The 10,082-nt window shown below is 37.8% G+C and overlaps 1 long non-coding RNA gene and 1 pseudogene across 1 annotated transcript in view; one reads left to right on the top strand and one right to left on the bottom strand.

Moving 5' to 3' along the window:
* LOC139976918 (uncharacterized) overlaps window positions 1–10,082 on the top strand; it is a 472,282-nt gene that overhangs the window by 116,940 nt on the left and 345,260 nt on the right. The window lies entirely within an intron of this gene.
* LOC139977271 (uncharacterized) lies at window positions 7,357–8,326 on the bottom strand (annotated as a pseudogene).

Raw genomic sequence — 10,082 nt, 5'->3', positions numbered from 1 at the left:
AACTCCATTGTCTGTGAATTAAGAATTACATAGTTTAGACAAACCGAAATTTAAGAAATACTAAACTACCCATTCATTGTAAAATTAATGAAATCACAATAATGGTAACCTACTTAAAGATATTGTACGGTCGCAAAAGTGAACTCTTTTTGAAATACTGATATCGTTGGTGCTAAAAATAGTCAAAGATGGGTGTTTTAATGCACAACTTTCTTTTCTAAGCATACTCTTTAATCCAAACAATAGCACATTAGGAGACATATCGCTTCCAGTGAACTGGTAAAGTATGAGTGAACTATATATGTGTAGAACCACAATTAATTTGACGTTAATACAATTAAATTCGTCACTTTCCAGACGGCACGGATAGAGATTTACAGCTGGCATATCCCAACGACCACGTGGTACTTTGTGGCTTGGCAAATCATCGCACTTGTGAATACCCATACCATTACCGTTTTGAGCGATGCTCAAAGTATTGTCCACAATTCATTAAATGAACCGCTCAACCACGTTACATCATCATCAATCCGCCTTATGTTAACCCCAATCTGTAATTTTGATATATGCTCTTAAACATAAAAGCAGGAAAACAAAAACAACGATGATAGGCGAAGCAATCACCGCATTAATACGGAGAGCCAAACGTGCATAAAATATCGAAAATTAAACTGAGATGTCAAGTGTTTGATAGGTATATTGTATCAGAATGAAACTATGCGATTACCTATGAAGATTCACACGTGATTCAAACGTTAAGACTAGTATACCGATTAACAAAAGGAAAGACAATTTCAGTTTACTTTATGAATGATGGTCTGGCTAGTTTTGAACAGATAAGCGCGATTAGATGCAGCTATTTGTATACTCAACACCTACAAAAGTATCTACATGGTAAATGCAATACGAATGTGTCAAAGAAACACCTTTCAAACAAATGTGCATTAATTTACAACCACTTGGTCATGCATGTGTGCGTTTATGCTGTTGACGAAGCCATGGTCTTTACCGAGGCGCTCTTCATTATCAATTCAAATTTTCTATTCGGAAACCGGCAGTTTGGATGAAAGTTATCTATGATGGTATGTTTGTAAGATATTCTTTTGTAAATCTCCTACAGCTGCATACAAACCACAGTGTTTTTTTTTTAATTCCAATGGCTTAGAAGTACAACAGTTATTTCTATTGAAACATTTATTTAAAGTGGTTATCATGGCATACCGGTATGGAATGGCAGTATGCAACAGATGCAGACTGTGTTAGGTCAGCGGTTCATTATCTTAACAATGTACCGACTGCAACCTGCCTCGGAAAGGAGTGAACGTGCAGAAAACAATTTTGTTCTGGTCCCTGCCAAGCTATTCCATGAATTTTTCCTATAAGGATATTTCGGTTGCAGACAATGTGTATTGAAGAGACAAATATCTCACACTATAGTTGAAAACTCCCGTCTTAATACTATAACGCTCACCTGTAGTCAACACATGAGGTTTTACAAGGACAGAAGAATCCAGGAAGGAAGAGACTGTTTCTTTAATTTTTCGTCACATATAATCAGTCACATATTTGTTAAGATTAGGAATGATTCGATGATTGTAATCCGGGAGTGTGCAGCGTTAACTTTACGTAAGAGTGAGGTTTCTCACGAGCGAATTATCATGAGAAAATGAGAAATTAAGTCTCGCAATAATAAAGCCTAGGGAGTGAGTAAGAAGTTGCTCACAAGTAAGTATTCTCACGAGTTAATATTCTCACTAGTACATATTGTAACGAAAATTGACTCTGTTAAGCCTACTTCATTTGTTCACGCCACAGCTGGTGGCTTTTCTTGGAAACAATTCGGCGCATGTATAAATGTTTGGTATCTTCTCTCAAATACAACGGAAGTCTAAAAATAGATTTCATAATAGCGGTGCTGCTGTCTCAGTTAAATACCCAATCACAGGGACTGTTGTTTTCTATCAGTAAAGGACCGTGTGATGCTCGACGCACAACCAATCAAGTTATTTGTCTCATAAGAGAACAATGTCCGTTACTTTCACGCATGTACATCATAAGAAAGATTTTAACATGTGTTAGAGCTAACACGAAGGGCACACGTGAACCGGGAGTCGCCGGATAGTGTCTGACACTAAAGCCAACATAATTTTTTTTCCGTAGGTCCTTTGAAAGTGCTATTGTATTATTGCTAGGTGTAAATATAATCTAAACAAAGTCTATAATACATAGGTATTGTACTTTTAAGTCATTCAAGTTTGTGCAGATTTCGATGTCATATAAAGATATACAGTTCGCAATGTTTTGTCTGCTTCTGGTTTAATTCACTTAATTAAAAGACTTACTATAAAATGAATGTCAATCAATACATACATGTACAGCATGTATGATTAATTAAAAAAAAAAAATCAAAGAACAGTATACAAAAGAAAATTCTTTCCACCAAGTTGTGTATAAACTACACAATGCACAACCCAACATTGAAAATATATTTCACCATGTTCACTTATAGAGACAACGTTTGATTGCTGAGAAGGATATAATGGGTACAGTAATCAATAGATAGGTGTAAATGTAAAGGCATTCACATTAACTAACAGTTTAAATTGTTAAACATTAACAAAAGTACCAGATACACAGGTTAGTCAGTTTAAACCTTTTACTTGTTCTTAACCTATTCATACGCTGAGGAAGGTGGAAAACAGGAAGAACCAGTAAACAAAAGCTCCAGATTCAAAGAAACTACATACAACTCAAGCGCTATTGTAGTATCGTCTCAAGCTAAAGCTATAATATGGGTGCACTTTAACCCTTAGAGGATACTTAAATACTATGAATACATTTACGTGCTTACTTTTCTGTAACAAAGTGAAAATGGCTGGGCTACTATCATATTCAGTTAGGATCCATTTAGCTGATAAGGACAATGAGTGCCACATGACTATGTTTACACCTAGCACTAATACACACTGTACATGTACACACTGTCAATGTATATACTGGTTGACATTTTCATTCGAAATAAGGCAAAATACCCTCCTGATTTTTTTTGTTCAAACAGGGTGGTAGTATATCTCTTCCAGAACAAATATTCAGTATTTTTCAACATGACGCTTTTTGAGTTATTGACTGTCAAAGTCGACCTCTTTTGTACATCAGAGCAACGTTACAACCTCATAAAGTAATATTGAGAAATGCTAGAACCCTAAAATTTGGTAAGGTGTAATAACTTAAGAATTTTTTGCATTTCCAGGTGTCCTCAGATGCAATTTGGTGCAATATAGCACACTCCAACACCCACTCCATTTTGTAAACTTAATTTTGTATTTTCACCTGGCCTTAGATGCAATTTGGTGCTCCAAATGAGTTTTTTTTCTCATTTGGAAATGAAAAAGGGGTTTTCTGACTTGCGAAGCGGGGGGCGGAATGATACTTCCGCCCCTCCACATTTTTCACTGGGGGGGGTGGGGGGGCTGGCGCCCCCCAGCCCCCCGGTTCCTACGCCCTTGCTTTATACCTTTAACCTAAGTATCAGACCCTCACAGCTCTAACATGGTTACGTTGGTGAAACATTGGCATCAAAACCCCTTCCTCGTGCTGAATCGCAGCATGAAGTACCATGAAGCAATTGTTTAGGAGCAATTTATCACTAAAAGTAGCACATTTTTAAGCGACAAATACCAAAATTGAATATTTTGACAATTTTAAGTTGACCTAACTCCACAAGACAATGTTTTCATAGCCTAATGGTTTATTTTCCATTTTTTTTATGGGATAAACTCTATAGGTGTCTGTAATAAAAAGGACGTAGAATCTTCAATTGCTGAGAAATGAGATCTCAAATATCAAGAAAATGCAACAATGCCACAGTGGCGACAAATTGCAGAATTTCAAAGTGTGATAAATCGGCCAATTTTAAAAGCCATGCAATTGAAATTTTCAGAATATGCTGGTGTTCGTAGAATACAATAAATTTGGGAATTTTTTAAAAAGATGTCGAACTACAAAATACAACCTGTTAAAGTTGGGCTAGCACTTTCAGCAGACGAATCTACACCGCAAGAAGTACATTGGTGAATTAATGATGGTATAACGACTAAAGAATTAACGATAATTAAATTTATTATATACACTTAGAGGATTAATGAGTTGACTTCTTTGGTTGGCTATACGCTCGCTAGCGTTGAGTCAACTAAAATGTCAGTCTGCTTAATGGGCTTAGTAATAATCTAGCCACATATAGTTATTGAATGACATTTAGCGTTCCGCTTCTAACAAACCCTACGTTAGTTACAATGACAGAATTTCCGAATGACTTTATACAATCCAACTACGTTACCGTAGCCTAACACGTGTGTATACACATTAATACGTACACTACCTGAACAAACCTGACTAGACGTAACTTTGTCAATCTACGACAATTACTTCCATCCAAAACATGTACTAACACGGTTCGTTAAATCAATGAAACTCCGAAATTGGCTTTAGCAGTTTAACTGTTAACTCATGCATTAATGATTTTATCATGTCTTACTTAATTACATGTAATAATGAGCCTTTGCTGCAAGTAAACACTCCTGTTGATTTGAATTATTTGTAGCAATTCAGCCACGATTCGTGACGGAGTAGCTTTTTCTTAGTTTCTGCATGCACGCAGGGACGACCGGATGTCGGGCGAGGAACAAGCACAATCCTGATTGGCTCCAAAATACAATTTTGTTACACAATTTTATGTACAAGGAATTATCAAAGCGGGCCGCCGCAGATGTTTAAAACATGATCCGCTCATGAGGGGGCAACAACAACTGCTTTCATTGGGGGGTTGCCCAGCATTGCAAGCTTGAAGCAGAAAGGAGCATAATGACAGATTAAAGTTGCAAGATGAAAAGGAAAGCAAATTGCGCTACAATACTTACTTGACATGTTAAGATACAGTTGTTTGAAGGTTAGCCATCTCTTCCCCATAGAAATTGAACTAGGAAGATTGATGACACAGTGTATCACCGTGTGTTTAAGCAGTGAAGTCTCGAGGGCGCTTTGCGTTGTACGGCAAAAAGCCGACCTTGAAAACTGAATTTGATTTTCAGCGCTTTTTCGAAAGAATATGTGTACTTTGCACAACAGAGACATGTTATGGCGACCACAAAAATTCCGCCTCTAATGACTCGAGTAAGTGGAGTGTTTTGTCCAACTTTTAATGTCTGGAAAGTGCAATTCCGGTACTTGAGAGGCACATTTTTCTTGCTTGTGTTATTACAGTGCTCTAATCAAATAGTGTCATAGTTGTCCCTGAAATATGTCGTGAAAAGCAACCCTCCCTCTTCTCCACCCCCTTCCAACACACAAACTTTTGTGTAATATTTCCATATTAGTCTGTGCATGCAGTCCTCAGTTTCGTGTAAATGTCGCAAAGTGGGTAGTAGCATATTTTCCTAGTAGTGAATTGTTAGTGATAAGTCCAGGACATGATAACCGTCATCCCATGTTATTCTGGCATGTGGATCTATCATTAGGGATACAGTTTTAAGTAAAAAGTGATAAGGTTTTGTCATTAGGCTTTAGTCATATCGCATCCGAAAGAACAGCCGTAGTCGGTCTAGGGGCCTAAGCTAACTATATCCAGGTTCCATTGAACAAAAATACAGCAGCTGAGCGGAAGACACTAATAAAGTAATTATATTCCTATGTAATTGCTTTTACTATCGCTTCCTAAGAATTACTTGTGAAACTGGAGTCCACTGCCACATTTTTGACGATTTTGGCACCCAAATGCGGCACACGAGATCACCATTTCGAGTGATAAATGTCAACTGTATCACTTTAGTTATATCAAAGACGTAGTGTTTGTATTACGCGCCGGTACTTTCTTGCCGTACAAGCAAAGCGCCACCAGATGGATGAGTGGCTTCGGTATATGTCGCATGATGTCATTCTCCCTACTTCAGTTATATGCTTTTACCAAGAAGTGCAACAAACAGATGATCTGTGGTTTTATCATGGTATGTGACGGTTCTGTTCTGTTCTTATTGATGCGTTTCTGTTCTGTTCTTATTGATGCGTTCACAGTTTCTAGTTGATACATACTGTAGTGATTTAGTTTCGTCCACCCTCCTTCAGAATTGAACATTCCGTGAAGGGTTTCCGGAAGTCCCTGATTTTCAGGAGTTGGAAAGCTTTTAGGAAGCGTGGGCACAACCGACGAGCGACGCGAGCGATTGACTTGGCCACCCGTTCATATTTTGCAGCGAACATCTACAGCGATTGATTCTCGGATCTTAGCATATTTAAGGACCCTTTCACAGAAAGTTTATTTTTTATCCGTGGAATTTACCCGAGGACCGTTTATCCAATCTTAAATTCGACTTAACTTTGAGGAACACTTCAGCGTTACTAATTTTATATAGCCTACCCTTTATTCTGCCAATAGCGCTTATACGTAGGTCCGCTTTACCTACTTAGTTATATCTATAGCCATCGCCCGAGCGAGGACTTGTATTTTATTATAATCTAGATGTAGGGTAAGCATCCACACTTCTAAAAGGGGCTGGCGAAAATATTCGCCACCGATTCGTAGAGTGTTTACGCGATAATCCATATAACATTTTAGTACCTGGAAGCTATTCGGTCGCGAGAGCGCTTACGCGATACACCATATTCGTTAAATTAAACGAGACCATAGGTTGAAGTTTGATTGAGATTCTACTGAGACATTACACGAACGAAGGGATTACTTGAGATTGCATAATTGAGGATTAGCTTCAGTATTTAAAGTTACCATATGCGATTGAACACCACGAACTTCTGGGAGGGTAAATTATGTGATAATAATCCTGCATGAGAATGCATTAAATGGGAGGGCAAGTAATCCCTTCGTTCGTGTAATGTCTCAATAGAATCTCAATCAAACGTTAACCTATGGTCTCGTTTAATTTATTGATTCTAGTTCCCCATTACACTTCACTACGGAACTACTTGAGATTTCAAAGCAGTGTTAAAGCACATACGAACAGAAAGATTACAAACGAACACAAATTCAACGTTTGAATCTTTTTTAATTTGCTTGCTGAGCATCAGAAACATTTCTTTTCTTTTTAACCAGAACTGAGGTAATTTCATTACCACTTGGTACAAAGGATAACATAACATTCTTACTTTCCATACTTTGGAAGAAAAAAAATTAAATCTCATTCATGTGAATAAAATCTATCATAGCATCCTCTTTGAGGAATATTCAAAACATGGTTACATCACTTCTACATCTTGAAGTATTTATGTCAACTCATACCTATACATAACCCATCTGTAAAATTATACCACACTTTTTATGTAATGCATATAGTAAAACTACTTTTACACTTATGCATCCAAAACTGTCATTGCAAAAGTTTTGTTACTGGCAATAGGTTTTTTGTAATACTGAGCAAAGGTTCTTTCCGAGGCCCACCCTACTGTACGTAAAATATCTTCTACAGGCAGATTTCTTGAATCTGCAGCGGAGGTAGAGGCTGCCCTAGTACTATGGGCCGCATATTGAACTACATCAACCCCAGCCTCCTCCATAACAAGTTTAATCCATCGTGATAAAGTATTTCTCGTTACTGGTTATGTGGTGGAACATAACTAATGAAAAGTTGCGATTCCGCCCCTCTTAATGAGGATGTGACGTTAATATAATGCTGAAGTACATGATAAACATTAAGATTCATGTCAGCCTGGTATGATGCCAACACAACTCTTAATGGATTGGAACCAGGCCGTGACTGCTTAATTTATTTGGTAAGAAGAAAACAGCTTCCTTCCCATCCAACTGAAGATGATTGACATCTAATAATTGCAGAGTTTGTAGTCTCTGAGTAGATAACAAAGCAATAAGCATTACTTACTTATGGGTTAATTGCTTTAAAGTCAATGATGATGTAGGATGAAGAGACCGGAGATAGTTCAACACAATAGACACGTCCCAAATTGTCGCGTATCTGAGGGATGGGGTTCTCAATTCGAAAATTCCTTTGAGAAAACGGCTGATGAGAGGATGTGAGCCAACAGTATATCTTTGTTCATTACCCAAAAATGCAGAAAGCGATGACCGTGCAGTGTTAATGGTACTATAACTAAGGCCAGCATTGTAAAGACTCGTTAGAAAGTCAAGCACCTGATTTACAGAGGGATGAAGTGAATTAATTTGTTTCCTTTAACAGAACTTAAACCACCTATCTTGATAAGTGCTGCACTGTTTTTGAGTGGATACCCTCCGGGATGCCATGAGGATTCTGAAAGTTTCTTCTGGAATGCCAAGGTTTCGGAAGCCTTGCCAGACACCAGACATGCAACCAACTGAAAGTTGTGATGAAGGGGGTGTAGTTTGCTTCTGTCTTCGGATAGAAGTAAGACTTCTTTCCCCAGCGGTAAATACCTTGGAATAGCTATGGTCATGTGTAACAGTTTTGTGTACCATTTCTGAGTTGGCCATAAAGGTACCACAATTACTCCTCTTGCCTGGTCCCTTTGTATTTTTTGCAGTACTCTGGCAATTAGGCTAAAGGGGGCAAGCATAGAAGATGTACTTATGCCAATTAAAAGAGAATGCATCAATGAATAAGGCATCTGGGTCTGGTCGCCAAGAAACAAAGGGAGCTAGTTGTTTATTTGTACGAGATGCAAATAAATCAATATCAAAGTTTCCCCACAGGGAAGAAATTGCATGAAATATTTCTGGATTTAGCATCTATTCTGTGTTACTCTCAAATGTACGGGACAGCATGTCAGCATGGACATTAAGCTTACCCGGCAAGTAACAACAAGACAACCACACTTTGTTTGATTCAGAGCATTCCCCTATAGCTTTTGCTATTTTGTTACATTGTGACAAATGAGTACCTCCCATAGCTTTAATGTATGCAACAGCTGTCGAGCTGTCAGATAAAATTCTTATATGTGTATGATCACCCTTTAAGCATAACGTTTTTAGAGCAAAATAGATAGCAAGGAGTTCAAGCACATTTATGTGATATGTTTTCTCAACGGTATTCCACTTTCTTTGTGACCGTGTAGAGAGGGTCGGGCAAAAGCACCCCATCCTACCAGGGAAGCATCAGTTTCTAATACAATATCTGGGTTAGGCTCTAAGATATGCTTGCATGCAAGCGGAAGGGACTCTAACCACCATTTCAGCTCTGTACAGTCCACTCAGCCAATTCTATTTCTGTATCAAAATTTCGCTTGTATTTTTTCAACAGAGAAATCATAAGCTTTTACATATCCATGTAAATGAAGGGGTCCATATTTAACTCATGGGAAAGAGACAAGGATACCAATGATATGTGCCAAGTCCCTGATAGTCTTTTTGTGTTTGCCCTTAAATTTTTGTATCTCATTTCAGGCAAATTCTATCCTTTTTGGTTTTGGCCGAACAGTCATATGTTGGGAATCAAGCACAAATCCAAGGAAAGATAGCCTAGTACTTGGTTCTAGTACTGATTTTTCGGGATGAATGATGACGCCTAATTTCTGAAAAAAATTGTACAGCTGTATGCACTGCAGAAACACATGCACTTTTGGTATTGATATAAATATCATCAATGTAGCTTAGGCAAGAAATACCCAATTTCCTGAGCTCAGCCAGATTAGGTTTGAGTAGTTTAGTAAAAATGCGAGGTGCTGAGGCCAACCCATTTGGTACTTTGAACGCAAGTCTCAAAAATTTTCGATTTGAAGAATTAATAGGTATTGAATAATAGGCGTCCTTCAGGTCAATTGAAGCCATGAAACACTGCGGCTCTACTAGCCGTAATGTAGCCTGCAAAGTATCCATTTTAAAATGGTAATATTTGACACTTTCATTTAGGTTCTTTAAATTCAATATCATTCTGAAAGAACCATCTGGCTTAGGCCTGAGAAACACAATGAAATACTTTCCTCTTGGGAATGGGACGTTTCTTCCAAAACATTCTTTTCCCAAAGCTTAGATATTTCATTACCTAAACGAAGCTCTTCAGTTGAATTAGAGCATATATATTTTGTTTTGGATCTACTATATTGAATTGGCTTTTCTTCATCAAATTCGATGTCATAGCCATGAACAC

This window comes from Apostichopus japonicus, chromosome 12 (assembly GCF_037975245.1).
Source record: "Apostichopus japonicus isolate 1M-3 chromosome 12, ASM3797524v1, whole genome shotgun sequence".
In the NCBI taxonomy this organism is placed as follows: domain Eukaryota; kingdom Metazoa; phylum Echinodermata; class Holothuroidea; order Aspidochirotida; family Stichopodidae; genus Apostichopus; species Apostichopus japonicus.
This window is presented reverse-complemented; position numbering and strand designations above follow the sequence as displayed.